Below are 13,984 nucleotides of genomic sequence, written 5' to 3'. Positions count from 1 at the left end.
CTGAAACGGCAAAGTTAAGAGTAGAGTTAAATAAAGTTTTTAGTCAACGCAATAATTTACAACCGTTGACCAGTCGAAATAATCGTCGAAATTTGGCGTCTGTGGCTGGAAGCAGACGCCGAGTTCGACATTCCTCCCAAACGCCACACTCCCTCGCTTTTCAGGGCTAAAAAAAAACAGTTGTAATTACCTTGTACGCTCTAGACGGTCAAGTTGCAAGCTGAAAACAAAAACATTTGCCTTGTTAGTCATCGTGTTACTAACCGCTGTGTCTTGTTTGCCAGAATTGCCGCTTTCCTACTTCCTGTTGCAAGCCACGCCCACGGATTATAATTTTGCCGTGAGTTCCGCCTATTGACGTCATGTCCGCGTCACATGACTGCGACGTAATTTTATCTAAAACGGTTTGTGCGGTATTGTGTTGTTCTGTGCGGTATTGTGTTATTCTGTGCGGCGTCGTGTTGTTCTGTGCGGCGTCGTGTTGTTCAGTGCGACGTCGTGTTGTTCAGTGCGGCATGGTGTTGTTCAGTGCGGCATGGTGTTGTTCAGTGCGGCATAATGTTGTTCAGTGCGGCATAATGTTGTTCAGTGCGGCATGGTGTTGTTCAGTGCGGCATGGTGTTGTTCAGTGCGGCATGGTGTTGTTCAATGCGGGATCGTGTTGTTCAGTGTGGGGTGGTGTTGTTCAGTGCGGGATCGTGTTGTTCAGTGCGGCATAATGTTGTTCAGTGCAGCATGGTGTTGTTCAGTGCGGCATGGTGTTGTTCAGTGCGACATAATGTTGTTTAGTGCGGCATAATGTTGTTCAGTGCGGCATAATGTTGTTCAGTGCGGCATGGTGTTGTTCAGTGCGGCATGGTGTTGTTCAGTGCGGCATGGTGTTGTTCAGTGCAGGATGGTGTTGTTCAGTGCGGCATGGTGTTGTTTAATGCGGCATGGTGTTGTTCAGTGCGGGATGGTGTTGTTCAGTGCAGGATGGTGTTGTTCAGTGCGGCATGGTGTTGTTCAGTGCAGAATGGTGTTGTTCAGTGCGGCATGGTGTTGTTCAGTGCGGCATGGTGTTGTTCAGTGCAGGATGGTGTTGTTCAATGCGGGATCGTGTTGTTCAGTGCGGCATGGTGTTGTTCAGTGCGGCATGGTGTTGTTCAGTGCGGCATGGTGTTGTTCAGTGCGGCATGGTGTTGTTCAGTGCGGCATGGTGTTGTTCAGTGCGGCATGGTGTTGTTCAGTGCGGCATGGTGTTGTTCAGTGCGGCATAATGTTGTCCAGTGCGCCATAATGTTGTTCAGTGCGGCATGGTGTTGTTAAGTGCGGGATGGTGTTGTTCAGTGCAGGATGGTGTTGTTCAGTGCGGCATGGTGTTGTTCAATGCGGCATGGTGTTGTTCAGTGCGGGATGGTGTTGTTCAGTGCGGCATGGTGTTGTTCAGTGCGGCATAATGTTGTTCAGTGCGGCATGGTGTTGTTCAGTGCGGCATGGTGTTGTTCAGTGCGGCATGGTGTTGTTCAGTGCGGCATGGTGTTGTTCAGTGCGGAATGGTGTTGTTCAGTGCGGCATGGTGTTGTTCAGTGCGGGATGGTGTTGTTCAATGCGGGATCGTGTTGTTCAGTGCGGGGTGGTGTTGTTCAGTGCAGGATGGTGTTGTTCAGTGCAGGATGGTGTTGTTCAGTGCGGCATGGTGTTGTTCAATGCAGGATCGTGTTGTTCAGTGCAGCATAATGTTGTTCAGTGCAGCATGGTGTTGTTCAGTGCGGCATGGTGTTGTTCAATGCGGCATGGTGTTGTTCAGTGCGGGATGGTGTTGTTCAGTGCGGCATGGTGTTTTTCAGTGCGGCATAATGTTGTTCAGTGCGGCATGGTGTTGTTCAGTGCGGCATGGTGTTGTTCAGTGCGACATAATGTTGTTCAGTGCGGCATAGTGTTGTTCAGTGCAGGATGGTGTTGTTCAATGCGGGATGGTGTTGTTCAGTGCGGGATGGTGTTGTTCAGTGCAGGATGGTGTTGTTCAGTGCGGCATGGTGTTGTTCAATGCGGCATGGTGTTGTTCAGTGCAGGATGGTGTTGTTCAGTGCGGCATGGTGTTGTTCAATGCGGCATGGTGTTGTTCAATGCGGCATGGTGTTGTTCAGTGCGGCATGGTGTTGTTCAGTGCGGCATGGTGTTGTTCAGTGCAGCGTAATGTTGTTCAGTGCGGCATGGTGTTGTTCAGTGCGGAATGGTGTTGTTCAGTGCGGCATGGTGTTGTTCAGTGCGGGATGGTGTTGTTCAGTGCGGCATGGTGTTGCTCAGTGCGGCATGGTGTTGTTCAGTGCGGGATGGTGTTGTTCATTGCGGCATGGTGTTGTTCAGTGCGGCATGGTGTTGTTCAGTGCGGCATGGTGTTGTTCAGTGCGGCATAATGTTGTTCAGTGCGCCATAATGTTGTTCAGTGCGGCATGGTGTTGTTCAGTGCGGGATGGTGTTGTTCAGTGCAGGATGGTGTTGTTCAGTGCGGCATGGTGTTGTTCAATGCGGGATCGTGTTGTTCAGTGCGGCATGGTGTTGTTCGGTGCGGCATGGTGTTGTTCAGTGCGGCATGGTGTTGTTCAGTGCGGCATGGTGTTGTTCAGTGCGGCATAATGTTGTTCAGTGCGGCATAATGTTGTTCAGTGCGGCATAATGTTGTTCAGTGCGGCATAATGTTGTTCAGTGCGGCATAATGTTGTTCAGTGCGGGATGGTGTTGTTCATTGCGGCATGGTGTTGTTCAGTGCGGCATGGTGTTGTTCAGTGCGGCATGGTGTTGTTCAGTGCGGGATGGTGTTGTTCAGTGCAGGATGGTGTTGTTCAGTGCGGCATGGTGTTGTTCAGTGCGGCATGGTGTTGTTCATTTCGGCATAATGTTGTTCAGTGCGGCATAATGTTGTTTAGTGCGGCATGGTGTTGTTCAGTGCGGGATGGTGTTGTTCAGTGCGTTATAATGTTGTTCAGTGCGGCATGGTGTTGTTCAGTGCGGCATGGTGTTGTTCAGTGCGGCATGGTGTTGTTCAGTGCGGCATAATGTTGTTCAGTGCGGCATAATGTTGTTCAGTGCGGCATGGTGTTGTTCAGTGCAGGATGGTGTTGTTCAGTGCGGGATGGTGTTGTTCAGTGCGGCATGGTGTTCAATGCGGAATGGTGTTGTTCAGTGCAGGATGGTGTTGTTCAGTGCGGCATGGTGTTGTTCAGTGCGGCATAATGTTGTTTAGTGCGGCATGGTGTTGTTCAGTGCGGAATGGTGTTGTTCAGTGCGGCATGGTGTTGTTCAGTGCGGGATGGTGTTGTTCAGTGCGTTATAATGTTGTTCAGTGCGGCATGGTGTTGTTCAGTGCAGCGTAATGTTGTTCAGTGCGGCATGGTGTTGTTCAGTGCGGAATGGTGTTGTTCAGTGCGGGATCGTGTTGTTCAGTGCGGGATGGTGTTGTTCAGTGCGGCATGGTGTTGCTCAGTGCGGCATGGTGTTGTTCAGTGCGGGATGGTGTTGCTCATTGCGGCATGGTGTTGTTCAGTGCGGCATGGTGTTGTTCAGTGCGGCATGGTGTTGTTCAGTGCGGCATAATGTTGTTCAGTGCGCCATAATGTTGTTCAGTGCGGCATGGTGTTGTTCAGTGCGGGATGGTGTTGTTCAGTGCAGGATGGTGTTGTTCAGTGCGGCATGGTGTTGTTCAATGCGGGATCGTGTTGTTCAGTGCGGCATGGTGTTGTTCGGTGCGGCATGGTGTTGTTCAGTGCGGCATGGTGTTGTTCAGTGCGGCATGGTGTTGTTCAGTGCGGCATAATGTTGTTCAGTGCGGCATAATGTTGTTCAGTGCGGCATAATGTTGTTCAGTGCGGCATAATGTTGTTCAGTGCGGCATAATGTTGTTCAGTGCGGGATGGTGTTGTTCATTGCGGCATGGTGTTGTTCAGTGCGGCATGGTGTTGTTCAGTGCGGCATGGTGTTGTTCAGTGCGGGATGGTGTTGTTCAGTGCAGGATGGTGTTGTTCAGTGCGGCATGGTGTTGTTCAGTGCGGCATGGTGTTGTTCATTTCGGCATAATGTTGTTCAGTGCGGCATAATGCTGTTTAGTGCGGCATGGTGTTGTTCAGTGCGGGATGGTGTTGTTCAGTGCGTTATAATGTTGTTCAGTGCGGCATGGTGTTGTTCAGTGCGGCATGGTGTTGTTCAGTGCGGCATGGTGTTGTTCAGTGCGGCATAATGTTGTTCAGTGCGGCATAATGTTGTTCAGTGCGGCATGGTGTTGTTCAGTGCGGGATGGTGTTGTTCAGTGCGGGATGGTGTTGTTCAGTGCGGCATGGTGTTCAATGCGGAATGGTGTTGTTCAGTGCAGGATGGTGTTGTTCAGTGCGGCATGGTGTTGTTCAGTGCGGCATAATGTTGTTCAGTGCGGCATGGTGTTGTTCAGTGCGGCATGGTGTTGTTCAGTGCGGCATGGTGTTGTTCAGTGCGGCATAATGTTGTTCAGTGCGGCATGGTGTTGTTCAGTGCGGCATGGTGTTGTTCAGTGCGGCATAATGTTCAGTGCGGCATAATGTTGTTCAGTGCGGCATGGTGTTGTTCAGTGCGGGATGGTGTTGTTCAGTGCAGGATGGTGTTGTTCAGTGCGGCATGGTGTTCAGTGCGGGATGGTGTCTTTCAGTGCGGCATGGTGTCGTTCAGTGCGGCATGGTGTCTTTCAGTGCGGCATGGTGTCGTTCAGTGAGGCATGGTGTTGTTCAGTGCGGCATGGTGTTGTTTAGTGCGGCATGGTGTTGTTCAGTGTGGGATGGTGTTGTTCAGTGTGGCATGGTGTTCAGTGCGGCATGGTGTTGTTCAGTGCGGTATCGTGTTGTTCAGTGCGGTATCGTGTTTCTCAGTGCGGTATCGTGTTGTTCAGTGCAGTATCGTTGTGTTGTTCGTATTGTGTTTAACACTTAGCCTCTAACACTTAGCCTCTAGCATCTAGAAGGTAAATAAATAGGAAGGAAGGACTCACCGGTGACGTCTTCGCCCACGTCCAAGCGTTGTACTTTGTATTTTCATCCTTCTGACAGTGGAAAACATAGCCAACAAACACCGTGGAACCTAAACGAATGAAAGAAAACTATCATTTGGCCACAACCAACATTCACAGATACAACACAATGTGACGTGCGGGGTTGAGGTTAAAGGTTGAGTGAAGGGCCCTCGTTTTAAACTACTTTTTTGAAAAGGATTGGGAACAAGTAAGACGTATTTAATTTATTTAATGGGAAGTAGTAAGACCTATTGAATTTAATCTATGTATTATATTCTATTGTATTGTATTCTGTTGTATTCTTTTGGATTGTATTCACACTAACCCCACTAAAACTTCAGCCCACAAAAACTCGCCTCTGGCGCCTAGCCTCTGGCACTTAGCCTCTAACACTTAGCCTTTAACACTTAGCCTTTAACACTTAGCCTAGAAGGTGAATAAATAGGGTTAAAGGTTGAGTGAAGGGACCTCGTTTTAAACTACTTTTTTGAAAAGGAGTGGGAACAAGTAAGACGTATTTAATTTATTTAATGGGAAGTAGTAAGACTTATTAAATTTATTTAATCTACTTTTCTTCCCAGGCAAAATTTGATGTGCTGCAATTCCAAATTTCCAAAGTGAATGAAGGAATGAAGTCCTTTAAATTATGATTTTGTATAAATACTAGGCATTAACACAAAATCGACAGCACAAAATGGGCAGACTTTACTTGTTTGAAAAGGACTGGTTACAAGACAGACTTTTTTAATTTATTTAATGGGAAGAAGACTTATTTAGTTTAATTGATCTATTTTTGTTCCCTGGCAAAATTCGATTTGCTGCAATTCCAAATTTCCAAAGTGAATGAAGGAAAGAAGTCGTTTAAATTATGATTTTGTTTAAATACTAGGCATAGACACAAAATCTACGGCACAAAATGGGCAGACTTTACTTGTTTGAAGAGGACTGGTTACAAGACAGACTTTTCTGATTTATTTAATGTGAAGAAGACTTATTTAGTTTATTTAATCTATTTTTGTTACCTGGCAAAATTGGATTTGCTGAAATTGTATTTTGCCAAATCTTGCCTTGAGACCTGATAGGAAGTATTAAACGCTTAGTTAAATCAATACAAGTTGGTAATAAGAGCGAGTAATGTTGGTTGAACCGATGAATGAAGGTTGAAAGCAATTTAAATTATGACTTTGTATAAATACTAGATATTAACAGAACATCTACTGCGCGAAATGGGCAGAGTTTACTTGTTTGAGAAGGAGTGGCTTATTCAAAACTAAGATTTATTTAATCTGTTTGTTCCCAGGCAAAATTGGATGTGATGCAATTCCAAATTTCACCACATGATGGTGCCCAATTTTGACTTCATAGGACATATTAAACACTTAGCCTTTTATTATGTTCAAGGTAATCAGATTCGTTTATTATTCTAATGGCCTCTTCAAAACTATTCTGGATTACTACTTTGGATCTATTCTACATTACTTGGCAACAACATACTCTGTAACAGATTAGGCAGTATAATCATATCTGTTAATTTGAGAGTGCCCACACTCAATCTACTTATCGTGATGTGTTAAATCAATTACTGTTAGACATTATTTGTCTGATAATCTACCAAATCTTTGAATTGAAGAATTTGTGATTTAATTAATAGCTTGTTGTTATGTTAAGGGTAATCAGACTTGTATATAATTCTAATGGCCTTCTTTTGAAAACTATTCTGAATTACAACTTTGGATCTTATATTACTTTGCAACAATCTACTCCGTGACAGATTAGGCAGTATAATCACATATGTTAACTTCAGTGCCCACACTGTATTTATTTATGGTTATTTGTTAAATCAAGTACTGTTAGACATGAAATAGGAAGTGTTTAACATAAATGTTATGGCTACTCACCATTGTAGCTCGCTCCTGGTCAATGATACGAGCCTCTTCTTGCAGTGGAAAACTTGCAGCCAACAAACACCGTGGAACCTAAAGGAATGAAATTAAACATTAACATTTCGCCTCGACCAATTTTCACACGTACAACGCAACGCGGCTACACTTCTGCTATTACAAACGTAAATCTCCTTAAACACAATGAGTGTTACTTACCGTGTACGCTCTAGACGGTCCAGTTGCAAGCAGAAAATAAAGATATTTCTGTTGATAATCGTCGCTGCTCAGTGGCTCACGGCCATCGCGCCAACAGATTTGAATTTTGGCGGAGGTTCGGGCAATTACGTCATATCCACGGCACATGACTGCGACGTAATACCCGCTTATCTGAAACGGCAGTTAAAAGTAGAGTTACATCAAGTTTTCTTGGAACCTAAACGAATGAAAGAAAACTATCATTTGGCCACAACCAACATTCACAGATACAACACAACGTGCGGGGTTGGGGTTAAAGATTGAGTGAAGGGCCCTCGTTTTAAACTACTGTTTTGAAAAGGAGTGGGAACAAGTAAGACGTATTTAATTTATTTAATGGGAAGTAGTAAGACTTATTAAATTTATTTAATCTACTTTTCTTCCCAGGCAAAATTTGATGTGCTGCAATTCCAAATTTCCAAAGTGAATGAAGGAATGAAGTCCTTTAAATTATGATTTTGTATAAATACTAGGCATTAACACAAAATCGACGGCACAAAATGGGCAGACTTTACTTGTTTGAAAAGGACTGGTTACAAGACAGACTTTTTTAATTTATTTAATGGGAAGAAGACTTATTTAGTTTAATTGATCTATTTTTGTTCCCTGCCAAAATTCGATTTGCTGCAATTCCAAATTTCCAAAGTGAATGAAGGAAAGAAGTCGTTTAAATTATGATTTTGTTTAAATACTAGGCATAGACACAAAATCTACGGCACAAAATGGGCAGACTTTACTTGTTTGAAGAGGACTGGTTACAAGACAGACTTTTCTGATTTATTTAATGGGAAGAGGACTTATTTAGTTTATTTAATCTATTTTTGTTCCCTGGCAAAATTGGATTTGCTGAAATTGTATTTTGCCAAATCTCGATTTGAGACCTGATAGGAAGTATTAAACGCTTAGTTAAATCAATACAAGTTGGTAATAAGAGCGAGTAATGTTGGTTGAACCGATGAATGAAGGTTGAAAGCAATTTAAATTATGACTTTGTATAAATACTAGATATTAACAGAACATCTACTGCGCAAAATGGGCAGAGTTTACTTGTTTGAGAAGGAGTGGCTTATTCAAAACTAAGATTTATGTAATCTGTTTGTTCCCAGGCAAAATTGGATGTGATGCAATTCCAAATTTCACCACATGATGGTGCCCAATTTTGACTTCATAGGACATATTAAACACTTAGCTTGTTATTATGTTCAAGGTAATCAGATTTGTTTATCATTCTAATGGCCTCTTCAAAACTATTCTGGATTACTACTTTGGATCTATTCTACATTACTTGGCAACAACATACTCTGTAACAGATTAGGCAGTATAATCACATATGTTAACTTGAGAGTGCCCACACTCAATCTACTTATCGTGATGTGTTAAATCAATTACTGTTAGACATTATTTGTCTGATAATCTACCAAATCTTTGAATTGAAGAATTTGTGATTTAATTAATAGCTTGTTCAGGGTAATCAGACTTGTATATAATTCTAATGGCCTTCTTTTGAAAACTATTCTGAATTACAACTTTGGATCTTATATTACTTTGCAACAATCTACTCCGTGACAGATTAGGCAGTATAATCACATATGTTAACTTCAGTGCCCACACTGTATTTATTTATGGTTATTTGTTAAATCAAGTACTGTTAGACATGAAATAGGAAGTGTTTAACATAAATGTTATGGCTACTCACCATTGTAGCTCGCTCCTGGTCAATGATACGAGCCTCTTCTTGCAGTGGAAAACTTGCAGCCAACAAACACCGTGGAACCTAAAGGAATGAAATTAAACATTAACATTTCGCCTCGACCAATTTTCACACGTACAACGCAACGCGGCTACACTTCTGCTATTACAAACGTAAATCTCCTTAAACACAATGAGTGTTACTTACCGTGTACGCTCTAGACGGTCCAGTTGCAAGCAGAAAATAAAGATATTTCTGTTGATAATCGTCGCTGCTCAGTGGCTCACGGCCATCGCGCCAACAGATTTGAATTTTGGCGGAGGTTCGGGCAATTACGTCATATCCGCGGCATTTGACTGCGACGTAATACCCGCTTATCTGAAACGGCAGTTAAAAGTAGAGTTACATCAAGTTTTCTTGGAACCTAAACGAATGAAAGAAAACTATCATTTGGCCACAACCAACATTCACAGATACAACACAACGTGCGGGGTTGAGGTTAAAGATTGAGTGAAGGGCCCTCGTTTTAAACTACTGTTTTGAAAAGGAGTGGGAACAAGTAAGACGTATTTAATTTATTTAATGGGAAGTAGTAAGACTTATTAAATTTATTTAATCTACTTTTCTTCCCAGGCAAAATTTGATGTGCTGCAATTCCAAATTTCCAAAGTGAATGAAGGAATGAAGTCCTTTAAATTATGATTTTGTATAAATACTAGGCATTAACACAAAATCGACGGCACAAAATGGGCAGACTTTACTTGTTTGAAAAGGACTGGTTACAAGACAGACTTTTTTAATTTATTTAATGGGAAGAAGACTTATTTAGTTTAATTGATCTATTTTTGTTCCCTGCCAAAATTCGATTTGCTGCAATTCCAAATTTCCAAAGTGAATGAAGGAAAGAAGTCGTTTAAATTATGATTTTGTTTAAATACTAGGCATAGACACAAAATCTACAGCACAAAATGGGCAGACTTTACTTGTTTGAAGAGGACTGGTTACAAGACAGACTTTTCTGATTTATTTAATGGGAAGAGGACTTATTTAGTTTATTTAATCTATTTTTGTTCCCTGGCAAAATTGGATTTGCTGAAATTGTATTTTGCCAAATCTCGATTTGAGACCTGATAGGAAGTATTAAACGCTTAGTTAAATCAATACAAGTTGGTAATAAGAGCGAGTAATGTTGGTTGAACCGATGAATGAAGGTTGAAAGCAATTTAAATTATGACTTTGTATAAATACTAGATATTAACAGAACATCTACTGCGCAAAATGGGCAGAGTTTACTTGTTTGAGAAGGAGTGGCTTATTCAAAACTAAGATTTATGTAATCTGTTTGTTCCCAGGCAAAATTGGATGTGATGCAATTCCAAATTTCACCACATGATGGTGCCCAATTTTGACTTCATAGGACATATTAAACACTTAGCTTGTTATTATGTTCAAGGTAATCAGATTTGTTTATCATTCTAATGGCCTCTTCAAAACTATTCTGGATTACTACTTTGGATCTATTCTACATTACTTGGCAACAACATACTCTGTAACAGATTAGGCAGTATAATCACATATGTTAACTTGAGAGTGCCCACACTCAATCTACTTATCGTGATGTGTTAAATCAATTACTGTTAGACATTATTTGTCTGATAATCTACCAAATCTTTGAATTGAAGAATTTGTGATTTAATTAATAGCTTGTTCAGGGTAATCAGACTTGTATATAATTCTAATGGCCTTCTTTTGAAAACTATTCTGAATTACAACTTTGGATCTTATATTACTTTGCAACAATCTACTCGGTGACAGATTAGGCAGTATAATCACATATGTTAACTTCAGTGCCCACACTGTATTTATTTATGGTTATTTGTTAAATCAAGTACTGTTAGACATGAAATAGGAAGTGTTTAACATAAATGTTATGGCTACTCACCATTGTAGCTCGCTCCTGGTCAATGATATGAGCCTCTTCTTGCAGTGGAAAACTTGCAGCCAACAAACACCGTGGAACCTAAAGGAATGAAATTAAACATTAACATTTCGCCTGGACCAACATTCACACGTACAACGCAACGCGGCTACACTTCTGCTATTACAAACGTAAATCTCCTTAAACACAACGAGTGTTACTTACCGTGTACGCTCTAGGCAAAATTGGATGTGATGCAATTCCAAATCTATCTGAAACGGCAGTTAAAAGTAGAGTTACATCAAGTTTTCTTTTTTAATCAACACAATCATTTACAACCGTTGACCAGAAAGAATCGTCGAAATTCGACGTCCCCCACAAACGCCACGCTCACTCGCTTTTCAGGGCAACAAAAGTACTTCTTTTTAAAAACGATGAGTTGTACTTACCGTGTACGCTCTGGACGGTCCAGTTGCAAGCAGAAAATAAAAATATTTCTCTTGTTAGTCGTATGTTACCATCCGCTGTGTCTTTGTCAACATCGCCGCCATTTTCCTACTTCCTGCTGCGAGCCACGCCCACGGATTTAAATTTGGGCGGAAGCTCTTTCCATTGGCGTCGTTTTCGCGTATAGCAAATCCGATTGGTTGGGAAGGGGGCACGGTTATGCAGCCGAGGGGTCCTGTGATCGGTGGGATGTAAAGTAGGCGTCGACGTCACGTCCGCGTCACGTGACCACGACGTGGCAGACGTCATATAGCAATCGCTGTTTTGTTTAGTAGACTTACAGTTGTTATGCATTGACATAATGGCGCACACACCAAATAGATTTAAATAAATTAAATAATTCTTCTGCCCACTCTCTTTTAAACAAGTTAACTCTCCCCGCGGATTTGAATTCCGGCGAAAGTTACGCCCATCGACGTCACGTATGTCACGTGACCACGACGTGGCAGATGTCATATAGCAACCGCTGTTTTGTTTAGTAGATTTACAGTTGTTATGCATTGGCATAATGGTGTGCACTCAAAATAGATTTAAATAAATTAAATATTTCTTCTGCCCACTCCCTTTTAAACAAGTTAACTCTGCCCACGTCCATTGACGTCTTGTCTGCGTCACGTGACCACGACGTAGCGACGTCATATAGTAACCGCTGTTTTGATTAGTAGACTTACAGTTATTATGCGTTGACATAATGGCGCACTGGTTAGCATGGCCACCTCTTAAGCATGATGTTGCGGGTTCGACGCCTGATCAATGTTAGCATGGAGTGACCTGAAGTGCATGGCGCTGAAGATTTGAATCTTTGAAATGCGCTGAGGTCTGACATATCAGGCAGAATGGTTTGCCATCACGTTCAACAAAAAATAGAAACTTTCCCACTCTGATTAAAACGTCCTGTGTTCATCTACGTATTTTCGTTTTGCTGTGCATCTTTTCCCTGCCATTTCGAGAGCCCAATTGACACTCATAGTTTAAAGAAATGTGTTTGCCCATCCTACTTTGTGGAATTTCACCACATGCGCTTTTGACCAAAATACCAAATTGAACTCAAGTGAAGCCAACACGCACAACCCCCCCCCCCCCCCCCCCCCCCCCCCCACACACACACACACACACAAATGTTGATATGAACATAAAAGAGCCGCATGCGGTTCGGGAGTTGCGGCTTGGCCAAACCTGTACTATACAACTTTATTTGTATAAAATTTTCACAACAGCTGTCACACAAACAAAGCGGGAAAAACCGAAGACGTGCGTGTTCCGCCCACGCTGGATTTATTTGCACCTTTGAAGAGAGAGTAATAGAAGGCAGCAGGCTTTGATGTCTATTCATATGCAAATGAGTTAGGGAGTCATAAAATTTTATGATCTATTGATGTTGATTTATGACGTATTTTATTGGGGGTCATAAATTCTTTAGCGGGTTGGTGGCATCAAGATGGCGCCAGTCGTGACGGCGCCATCTTTGACTGTCGCCATTTTGGTTTGCTGGCGCCATTTTTAAGATGTGGATATGTATGGGCATGTATTTTTATGAATCAAGACAGGTGGAGCACCTGTGCTAGCTTTGCTAACAGCCCTCTGAGCTACCTTTGCATCCGGCCCGTACGTGTGAGACTGAAGGGGAGCCTTTTTGTTGAGAAGGCGAAGGGGAGGGGGGTGTTTGTGATAGGGTGGGGGGTTTGTGACAGGAGGCAACATTATAGGTGTCAAAGTTGGCTGGAAGAGAGTCGCATATAATTTGAGAATCAATAGCTCAGCCAAAGTTATCTGAAAAGCGAGAGACGCATGTAATTTGGTAAACATTGGTTTAGAGGATCAAAGGGCTTTTGTTGAGAAAATCACACTGTTACAAGTCACAAGTTATCTCTAATGTAATTTGACAAACAATAGCGGAGTCGGTATTACTGGGGCCAAGGATATGCTGTAGAGACTGTTTGAACCGTTTAATTTTGGAGGGAGACAGACGAAGGCCTCTGTTTTTTATGAAGGCTGTCTAAGTTTAAAACATATCCTGATTTTTTAAAAAAAAAACACGTGATACACAGAGGTGTGGTTTGAGAGAGGGGCAGGACCTGTTGTTCGTATATTTACGCGAGAGTATCGTGCTGATAGTTCATAGAAAAAAGAGCTAAAGCTGTGGTGTTAAACTGCAAACCTGAAGCTCGAATCATGATAGCAGAAACGCCGGTCAGTATCCATCTTTGCCGCAGAGGCCCCGATGGCCTGCTAGATGCCCCTAGAAAGAAGCAAATGTATCTCAGGCGCATGCAACAAAGGCCTACAGAAAAACTTGAACGGAGCTGGCAGCTAACACCAGAGACTCTATGGGGATTTAGTTTTTTTTACGAGACTGGTGAGTTGTCTTTCTTCATGAGAAACCAAGAGAGCTCCGGTTCAAACATCAACAACAACAACAACACTTGTGAGCAGACAGGTGCGTTTGGCTCGTTGAACTCGAATGACTGGGCTGTCTTAAATCAACTCTTGCCAGAGGTTTTGACTGAATTTCTCAAGGAATACGGGTTAGAAGGTGAGCTGAATGCAACTTGGATTTCAAAAATCACAGCCAGCGGGAGATGTTTTTTCCGGCTGAAAGTTTCTCCTCAAACTGTTGATGGGGTAGAAGACGGAGAGCTAATCGATTTAATGTTTCTAAAACTTGAAGTGTTCAACAGCGAATGCGGTGTTTTCCAGACAATTTTGAATATACCGTT

The sequence above is a fragment of the Syngnathus floridae genome, chromosome 15, assembly GCF_059516105.1.
Source record: "Syngnathus floridae isolate MCC-2025c chromosome 15, RoL_Sflo_1.0, whole genome shotgun sequence".
NCBI classification, from domain to species: Eukaryota; Metazoa; Chordata; class Actinopteri; order Syngnathiformes; family Syngnathidae; genus Syngnathus; species Syngnathus floridae.
This window is presented reverse-complemented; position numbering follows the sequence as displayed.